This window comes from Lolium rigidum, chromosome 1, assembly GCF_022539505.1.
Source record: "Lolium rigidum isolate FL_2022 chromosome 1, APGP_CSIRO_Lrig_0.1, whole genome shotgun sequence".
Lineage (NCBI taxonomy): Eukaryota > Viridiplantae > Streptophyta > Magnoliopsida > Poales > Poaceae > Lolium > Lolium rigidum.
This window is the reverse complement of record NC_061508.1, coordinates 343752151-343762615: the sequence shown is the minus strand read 5'-3', so window position 1 is coordinate 343762615 and position 10465 is coordinate 343752151. Positions and strand designations below refer to the sequence as shown.

General features: G+C 46.5%; 1 pseudogene; it reads left to right on the top strand.

The window, feature by feature from the left end:
* The first annotated feature begins 2665 nt into the window (after positions 1-2665).
* On the top strand, positions 2666-6469 carry LOC124684500 (annotated as a pseudogene).
* Positions 6470-10465: the final 3996 nt, after the last annotated feature.

Below are 10465 nucleotides of genomic sequence, written 5' to 3'. Positions count from 1 at the left end.
CGGCCACCCCCTCCCAAACCCTAGCTTTGCTCCTCCACTTCATATTGCCCGGTTTGCTTAGCGAAGCTCCGCCGGACTTCTACACCGCCACCGACACCACGCCGTCGTGCCTGTCGGATTCAAGAGGAGCTACTACTTCCGCTGCCCGCTGGAACGGGAGGTGGACGTCGTCTTCATCAACAACCGAACGTGTGACCGAGTACGGAGGTGCTGCCCAGTTCGTGGCGCCGGAACCGATCGTGATCAAGATCTTCTACGCGCTTTTGCAAGCGGCAAGTGAACGTCTACCGCAGCAACAAGAGCCTCATCTTGTAGGCTTTGGAATCTCTTCAAGGGTGAGACTCGATACCCCCTCGTTGCTACCGTCTTCTAGATTGCATCTTGGCTTGGTTTGCGTGTTCGCGGTAGGAAAATTTTTGTTTTCTATGCAACGTTATCCTACACTCAGGACTAGTGCTGAAGCCCAGGACGCATGCGAGGCAGAATTCGCTCGCAAGGCTGACAACGCATCCTGCGAGGCCGCACTACGTTGCCAAGAAGAAGAGCTCAACACCGTGAAGTTGCGCTCGAGAAATCTTCGGTGACAAGCGAAGCCAAAGGAAAAACCATCGACACAAAAACCCTACCTCTCCCCTTCCCAACCCATCCACCTACGCCACATCCATCAAGCTCCATGGTCCGATTACCCTTGATCTCACCGCCTCAAAATTTTCTCGTGTTGTCAACAAACACACAACCCCACTAGGATAGAGACTTCACACTTTCAAACTCAGAAAATATATGCAACTTGTGGTACTATTTTTTATCGAAAACAATATATAATCATGACATTTTTATTTTTAAAAGAGTAGATCAAACAAAATTAAAGATTATAACTAATGGTATATAAATTAAAACATATTCTAATTATTAAGAAGATATTCACTTTTGCCAATTGCGGGGTTGCCGGAGTGACAGAAACCTAAACCCCCGTTGGTATATCGATGCAGGAGGGATCGCAGGATCTCAGAGTTTAAGGTTGTGGTTAGATTTATCTTAATTACTTTCTTGTAGTTGCGGATGCTTGCAAGGAGTATAATCACAAGTATGTATTAGTCCTAGGAAGGGCGGTACATTAGCACAGGTTCACCCACGCAACACTTATCAAAACAATGAAGATTAATCAGCTGTATGTAGCGAAAGCACTAGACTAAAATCCCGTGTGTCCTCGAGAACGTTTGGTCATTATAAGTAAACAAACCGGCTTGTCCTTTGTGCTAAAAAGGATTGGGCCACTCGCTGCAATTATTTCTCTCGCATTTTACTTACTCGTACTTATTTCATCCGTTACATCAAAACCCCTGAATACTTGTCTGTGAGCATTTACAGTGAAACCTTCATCGAAACTGCTTGTCAACACCTTCTGCTCCTCGTTGGGATCGACATTCTTACTTATCGAAGATACTACGATACACCCCCTATACTTGTGGGTCATCAAGGTGCATCCATAATCCATAAACGCTTGTTGCGCCTCTGGCAATATCATGTACATAATTACATCTACATGAGAACTATCTTGATTCTCGTTTAGCTGCAAACCATGTGCAAATGAAAAATCTAAGTTGTAAACTATGTTCAACTCCTACCAGCATGAATCTTGATATAAAGACAACAATTGAGGACTTGACTGTGGTTTAACTTAATTCTCATTTTGTCTTACAAGTGTGCCATTGGGTAAAAAAAAAAACTTAGTTTCTATTCATGTGCAACTCCCAGACTAGCATGGATCATGAGGATAATCCAGCTACCGAGTACTTGATGAACTCTAACTTAATTCTCAACTACCAATCCCGCAAAAATCGATTCCTTATCAAGCCAATGCATATTCTTGTGCCAAGTTTTTCAGAACTGCGACCCATTTTGTTGTTACCACCCATGTATTTTTTTAAGAATATGGCAGCTCACATTTTGGCCTTGACGTTTTAAATTATAAATCCATTTGCTCAATATTGGTTGTAATTGGGTTGATGAACTTCTGAGATTTCTTATGAATGACGTAGAGTAGCTATGGTTAAGTATCATAATGCTCGCCATGATGGGCTTCAATAATTTTTTTAATTCTGTGGCATTATTAATTCCTCACTCAAAATATTGGGAAATATTATTGTACCTCCAACAGATAATGAAAGGGTACCCGGCTGCTTCAACACCAATAATCTATATAGGGATAGATTTGAAGTCTTTGTTTATCTCGGAATATAAATGTCTTCTTGATGATCCCACTGTCATAAAAAAAGTCTTCTTAACCGCAAAAAAGTCTTCTAAATGATACTTATTAATTAGGAGCTTTTAAATGCATCCAGTTGAAACATGCATGGCATTATCTTGGATGAACACACTGCTACAGAAGAGGGATGGCCACAACACCGCCCGACAGCCCTTCCACACATGAGTTTAGCTGGCCCGCAGCATGATGCCAAGAGCGGATCGAACCTCCAGAACATCGTGTGCACCACCAGTTTTCCAACGTGAACACAACCATGTCATGTTAACGGATGTTGCTGTATCGATCTAAAGTTCCAGGCACAGAATGTGCAACCATATATATGCAAGTAACGAAGCAAAACTCTAACACACCATCCGATCGCATCGATCTAGTACTAGGATCAACATATCAATCATATCAATGTCGATAACTTCCAGCTTGGCAGCTGCACTGCTGCTGCTAACGCTGCTGCTCTATGCAGCGGCGGCGGCCGACGTGCCTCCACCGCCGCTGAACTGCACGCGTACCTGCGGCAACGTGAGCGTGCCGTACCCGTTCGGCGTCGGCCCGGCCGGATGCTACTGGCCGGGCTTCAACCTCACCTGCGAAACAAGCGACCTCCAAGGGATGCCCCCACTGCTGCTTCTCGGTGACGGCACCCTCCAAGTCGCTGAGATCTCCATCGACAACAGCTCGGTACGCGTCATGCACAACGGCGACCTAAGAGTCAACGCCGCCGGCAACGGCATGTTCGACGGCGGTCTCAGCGCCGATGGTCCCTACACGCTGTCGACATCCAACGAGCTCGTCGTGTTGGGCTGCAACGTCTACGCCAAACTCCATGAGAAGAGCACTGAGCACAAGATGATGAGCGGCTGCGCCTCCTTTTGCCCCAACGAAGAGAGAGCCGCGGAGCTTATAGCCGTCAAACGGCTAATGAGACAATACATGCCCTTCGACAGCAACGCTAAGAACTGCGACAACATGGGCTGCTGCCAGGCGCCCATCTACGGCGGCGTGCCGGGCCACCTCCAATTCACATGGTTCGGCTCGAACCGTACCATGGACGACATGGGGCCGCCGGCGAGTGTGCTCGTGGCGGAGCAAGGGTGGTTCGACCAGGCCGCTGTCTACGATGCTCTAATGGGATTTCCGGTTATTGGTAGAAGTCCAGATGCAGAGTATACCCTTCCTGAGAAAGTTATAGTGCCAGTTCCCTTTATTCTCACCTGGGTGGTTGATGACCCAGACAGGCCAGCTGATCTCGCCGGAAATTGCACATGGGAAGCAGCCCGCAACGTCTGCAAGAGCAGAAAGAGCGCCTGCGATATTATAACTGAGGGAGGTTATGTTTGCTCCTGCGACGATGGTTACGAAGGCAACCCTTATATTCCGGACGGATGCCAAGGTAAACTTGCATCACTTTACGGTTTCCTGCGGTCCTACTCTTATATGTCATATCTAAATTATCTTGGGCAAGTCTGACTCTGCAATAGGTATACATTTGTGCATCTTGCACCTGATTTATGATCACTTTTTAATCCATGTACGGAGTATTTAACTTTGAAAATGGTTACACATACCAGGCCTGATTGTTGTCACACAAGGTCCTACTCAGGTTGCTAGGTGTGAAACATCAGCCGCAAGGCCGGCCATAGATGTCAACATTTGGGGAAAATATATGATCTGATTCCAGTGAAACATGTGTTTAAAATGTGGTGATAAATCTAAATCTCGTGTAACTTGTCATAACTGAACAGTTTATACCCTGCTGCAAAGTTAAAACTATTTCTTTTCTCAGGATTAATACTTTAGTTTCTTTTGACGGGAATGCAATATATATCTTTTCTTTCCGATTTTGCAGAGAAATGATTTTATTTATTTCCGCCATAACACTGTAAAGTTTTGGTTTGTTATATGCAGATACCAACGAGTGTGACTTTGCCCCAGAAGATATTGAGTGCTACGGCGAATGCACTAACACACAGGGATCCTTCAAGTGCAGCTGCCCGCAGGGAACAAGTGGCAACTATACTCTACCAAATGGTTGCGTCGAACCACCCAAGCCTTCAAAGATGGGAAACACTGGTGAGCATGGTGCCATAACGCGAGATCAATATGTGCTACAACTATTTTCATTACTTGTGTCAGTGGAGAACCTCAACTTTCACATCGAGAACCCATACAAATGTATATATTCTCACGACACAACATGTGTATATATTTTCAGGTTTGAACATTGGAATAGGACTTGGCAGTGGCGCAGCCCTTACCGTGGTTATTCTCGCTGTATTTTTCATGATGCAAAAGTTCAAACATGAGAAAGCAAGAAAGCTGAGAAGAAAATTCTTTGAGCAAAATCGTGGACAGCTATTGCAACAATTGGTATCTCAGAGAGCTGATATTGCAGAAAGAATGATCATAAGTTTGGATGAGTTAGAAAAGGCAACAAACAATTTTGATAAATCACGTGAGCTTGGAGGTGGAGGGCATGGTACAGTCTACAAAGGGATTTTATCAGATCTTCATGTTGTAGCTATTAAGAAACCTAAGATGGTGGTTCAAAAAGAGATCGATGAGTTTATTAATGAGGTCGCTATCTTGTCCCAAGTCAACCATAGGAATGTGGTAAAACTCTATGGTTGTTGCCTTGAAACTGAAGTCCCGATGTTGGTATACGAGTTTGTATCCAACGGGACGCTTTATGACCATCTTTATGGTACATCACTATCATGGAACAATAGGTTACGCATAGCAAATGAAACAGCCAAATCTCTTGCTTATCTTCACTCGGCCGTTTCAATTCCTATCATTCATAGAGACATCAAGTCGGTTAACATCAAGGTTTTAAATAACGCGCTATTTCATTTAGCGAGGACCTTCTCCAAACGCTATGCACGTTATAGCGCGCTATAACGCGTTATATATAAAATAGCGTTTTGCAAAAAGATATGCAAATGTTAAGGATTTCGGCAACTAAAAACTTGTCCAACAGACAAATTGCATAACCAGATCGTTCAAAGTAGATTCCCAGGACCAAATTAAAACGAACATTTTTTAACACATACTAACATTATGATTTAGAGCCAAGGAGGCAACTGAAAGCACTCATTCAGAATCGGAAGAACTACATATCAATAGTTCAATACATCTACGCATCTACAAATCAGGATGAGGAGGAGGTTCTAGTCAGCTCTAACCTTGTGGGTGATTTTTCTAAGGCTTCTTCGACATCCGAGCCGAAGGAAGTAGCCGATAGAACTCTGTGAGAGGAAGCAATGGACGCCGACTTCACGCTGGAAGAGGCAGCCACCGCCGTCGCTTCCGTGCGGAACTGCTAAACTAGGATTTAGGTTAGGTTTTGCCGTACGTATACGGGCTTTAGGTATTTAGCTTTGTTGGGGAAATTGGACTTTTGGGCGGATGGGTTGGCATGCAGTTTCGGACCTTTGTTTTTTTGCAGCTAAACATTTTAGCGCCGCTACGTGTTATGTGTTTTAGCGCGATTTAGCACGATTTAGCGTGTTATTTCGTGTTTAGCACTGTAGCGACTATTTTCTGTTAAATGTGGCGTGGAGGGTCCAAATCCGCTATTTCGCGCTAAAACCGGCGAAATTACGCGCTATTTAAAACCTTGGTTAACATACTTTTGGATGATACCCTAACAGCAAAGGTGGCAGATTTTGGAGCTTCAAGGTACATTCCCATGGAGAAATCGGGTGTGACAACAATGGTGCAAGGTACAGTAGGATATTGGATCCTATGTACTTCTACACCTCGCGCCTCACAGAGAAGAGTGATGTTTATAGCTTCGGTGTCATTCTTGTAGAGCTATTGACTCGGAAGAAGCCATTTTCATACATGTCGCCTGAAGGTGATAGCCTTGTTGCATGTTTTGTTGCCTTGTTTGCGGAAGGTAATTTGATGCACATATTAGACACATGTGTTATCGAAGAAGGAGGCCCAGAAGTAGAAAAGGTTGCTATGCTTGCGGTAACATGTGTGCAACTCAAAGCAGAGGATCGTCCAACCATGAGGCAAGTGGAAATGACACTAGAAGGCCTTCAAGCGACCAAGGAGCATGTTCCACATGGGGAATTTGAGTATAGTGAAGTTGCAATATGTTCTCCATCAACCAACAATGATGAAAGCAACAAGGAAGATTCAACACAACAATATAGCATAGAAGAAGATTGTATTTTATCTGCAAGGTACCCTCGATAGTTTTAACTTTCAACAGTTGACCTTCGAGGATTTTCAAATGTACTCTTAGTGAAAAGGTGGTATCTATTCTTTTTGCTCCTGCGCCTTCTCTATTTCTTGTGTAATAATAATATGTGTTAAAAATAAAGATTTATTTGGAAGGCTAGGGTAGTGAAATTTTCACTTAGATGAAAGTGTATTTACAATCCTAACTGAATTAATTTAACACGGCACAAAATTTTACACCGGAATTATAAACATCTATTGGGAAACAAAAATAATCATTACTGATCATATGATAATAATCAAAACACATATACACATGGGAGCGTATACTCCCTATATTTTGAATTGCATGTTAGACATATTTTGAAATATCAAAAAAATTGAAACAAAAATTTTGCACGTACATCATCATGTGCTACGTGCTCACAAAGCCGTTTCATGAAAAATCGACTTGCCGTGTGACGTGTGTAAAAAAGACAAAATTCGGTACTAAAACAAACACTTGTCACAAGATAATTTTTCTCCTTTTCACGTAGACTATAAAAAATATAATTTTACGTGAAACTTGACGAACGCACATATATTATGGAGATGTACATGTAATTTTTTTGTCAAAATTTTTGAACACTTGAAAATATGTTTTTATGGTAGAGGGATCATACGCACCCGGGAGCCGAATTGAGTTTCTCAAACACATATGTCAAATTACGGAATGAGATCCTCTCACGTATACCTGGACCTGTGTCGGGCCGGGCTGGGCCTCGGGCCGGCCCAAGGTAAGCCCGACGCAAAAAATCCAGCCCAAGCCCGGCCTGGCCCGACCAAATACCCACCAAGCCCGTCGGGCTGTCGGGCCGCGGGCCGGGCCGTAGTGTTTGTTGATGATTAATCTTGTCGTCCAAGTTTAAGTGTCTTACGATTAGGAAATTTTCGTTTGATTTAGGAAAGGTTGTGAAGAGTCTAAACCGTGTACGAGTTGTGTACTGGGTCACGTCGTGTTGGGCTCGGTTTTGCCATTCCGTGTTGGGCGTGGAGTCCTATCTGTAAACGCCTATAAGAAGTAAAGAAAGAACCAGGAAAAGGTACGATCATTGTGCACCACCAAATTCGTTTTTCCTCTGTCGTGAAGTTTGCTTGAGTTCTTGTTTTGATCTAGTTTTTCAGCTCGTAAAGATTCAGGGTAGAAACCAACAAGTGGTATCAGAGCCTGGGCGAGTTAGAAGCGCTAATCGAACAAGAGAAGATGACGTCAAGCGACGACGAGGAAAGTAAGAAGGCGGCGGCGTCGAAGAAGGCGTTGGTGGCGGCGGAAGCTAGCGCCAAGCCTCTCATGATGATGCCAAGAACAAGTTCAGTGCCGATTCAGTATCCAATGCTGACCGACACAAACTATGTGGTTTGAGCCACAAAGATGAAGTTTATTCTTAGGAACCTACGCGTGTGGAAGGCCATAGAAGGCGCCGATGAGGTTGACGACGAGGTTGACGAGGGCGCATGGCTGCTCTCTCACAGTCTGTTTAGGACTCCATGGTGATGACTCTCACAAATTATGATACGGCGAGGGAAGCATGGGAAGCAATAAGGGAGATGCGTGTAGGCGAAGATAAGGTCAAGCGTGCTCGTGCTTAGGTGTTGAAACGTCAGCTTAACAAGATGGAGATATCGCGAGGAGAGACGATCGCCGAGTATTCCGTGAAGATCACAAACTTAGTGAGCGAGATTAAATCTCTCGACGGGAAAGTCACGGATACGGAGGTCGTCGAGAGGTTGTTTTCATCGGTCACCGATAATTCACAGATATTATCGGGACGATTGAGCAGTTCAGCGACATAACCAAGATGACGGTACCGGAAGCTATCAGTAGATTGCGGACACAGGAAGAGAATCAGAAAGGGAAGAAAGAGGCTAAGGACAATGGTGACAAGCTGCTGTATGCTCGAATTCCAAAAGAGCGGAAGAAGTTTGAAGGTTCCAGTAGCAAGATACCCGACAACCGCGATGGTGGAAAAGGCCGCGGACAAGATCGTTCGCAAGGTGTAGGTCGGGGCAAAGGTGATCGTTTTATCGACGAAAGGAGGCCACGCGATTATGACAAATCAAAGGTGAAGTGTTTTCATTGCAATGAAACTGGTCACTTTGCAAAGGAGTGCAAGCAGCCGGATAGAAGATTGAAGGCAAATCTTGTAAAGAAAGGAGATGATGGAAAAGTGTACTTTAACACTAGATGCTCCAGATACGAAACATAGGGTGTTCTTGAACGAGAGGAAGGTGATCCCAAAATTTAAAGGTGGCCATAATATTGCTTGGTATCTTGATACAGGTGCGAGCAACCACATGACTGGCTGCCGAGAGAAGTTCGCTGTTGTGGGTATACTTTATGGGTATATCAACGGCATGGCTTAGATCCGGCAAGCCCGGGTGGCCCATAGTTGGTGGTGAGGCGTGAGGCCCATCGGGCGGCCCAGTTGCTGTAGATCATGAAGGATAAAGTCCAGCCCAGGAACGAGGAGCCGGATCCTAACCGACCTACGAAGGAGGCCGGATCCGTGGAGGCCCATGAAGTATCCGGATCCAGCACGACCTAGAAGGAAGGCGGATCCTTGACGTACACGGCAAGACGTTGTACCGTAGTTAGGCAACTTGTATTCCGGCTAGGACTCTCCGTGTAAACCCTAGATCCGTGCGTCTATATAAGCCGGATCCCGGGAGCCCTAGAGGCACAACCACAACTCATTGTAACAACGCGAAAGCGCCCAGATAATTCCAGACAAGCAGCAGTTGAGGCCCCGTCATCGTGCGGTGTGTTCCGAAGCCGGGTAACTCGCGTACCACCATCCCGTGTGCACTCCGCCCTATGGCCCCTACTTCTTCTCCCCTCGTGAGGATCCCTCCTCCGAGGTACCGTCGAATAGGCAACGACGGCTTGGCGCCCACCGTGGGGCCCGTGGCGTCCGGAGGCCGGAACCGGGAGGGTTCCGCCATGGGAAGCTACGACGACACCATCGGCTGTGGGGCGCGTCCTCTACGCCGGAAATCTGCCGATCGTCCCTCCGGATGAGTGTTGGATTCCGGCTAGGACAAACCCCGTCAAGCTCTCCATCGTCCCAATTGGCGGCATACACATCTTCATCGGGGAAACCGTCGATTCCGACGGAAACCCACCGGTAAGTAACGCGACGCGACCGCCGCGAGCCGGACGCTGTCTCGAAGATCCGATCCGAGATGCGAGGAGCTTCCCAAGGAAGATTCCGCCTCGGATCTGGAAATTTCAAAGCCCACCCAATCCGCCCCTGAGCAGGAAACAACGGTGGAAGACCAATGCAGATCCGCCTGGGTCTCCCAGGTGTTAGAAAAGCAGAGGTGCCACTTCGTACACTTCTTGGCCCATACCGCCGGAACCGCCCCTCCAGAAGACGGAGCTGGTCCTGAGCAGGTAGAGGCACCGGAAAACGACGCAGATCCGGATCAGGCTAAGCCTGTCGGAGAAAGCGAAACTCCGGTTGAAGAGTCGATTTTGGGCAATCTGAGCCCAATTTCCGGAGATACCCCCTCCATGGATACCGACGAGTTTAACCGCAAGCTAGGGGAGTACGGTTTCGGTGATCAGCCCGAAGTCGACTCCGCCCAGCCTAGCGGGTTCTCGCAACGGTAGCAGCAGCTGGGACAAACTGGATCTGAAGAGCCAACCAGCCAATCCGACCCTCAGCTATCCCGCCAAGGATCTCCAATGTCACGGGAGCGACCCCGCAGGGATTCTTCCTCGGAGGAAATCCTGTCGGCTGAAGAGATGGTGGCGCGAGCAGTTCTTAACAAACCTATAACCCCGGGCGACGCCGCAGATCCGGAGGCTCTAGAGGCCACTAGACAGGAAATGCCGGCCACCGCCAAGAAGCTCGCCGATACCGAAGCCGCGTTAAGGGAAGAAAGGGAACAAGCCGCAGGTTTGGCGGAAACTTTCGACAGACAGGATCGCGAGATTACTGCCACACTCGAGCAGGTCAAGAGCATGGC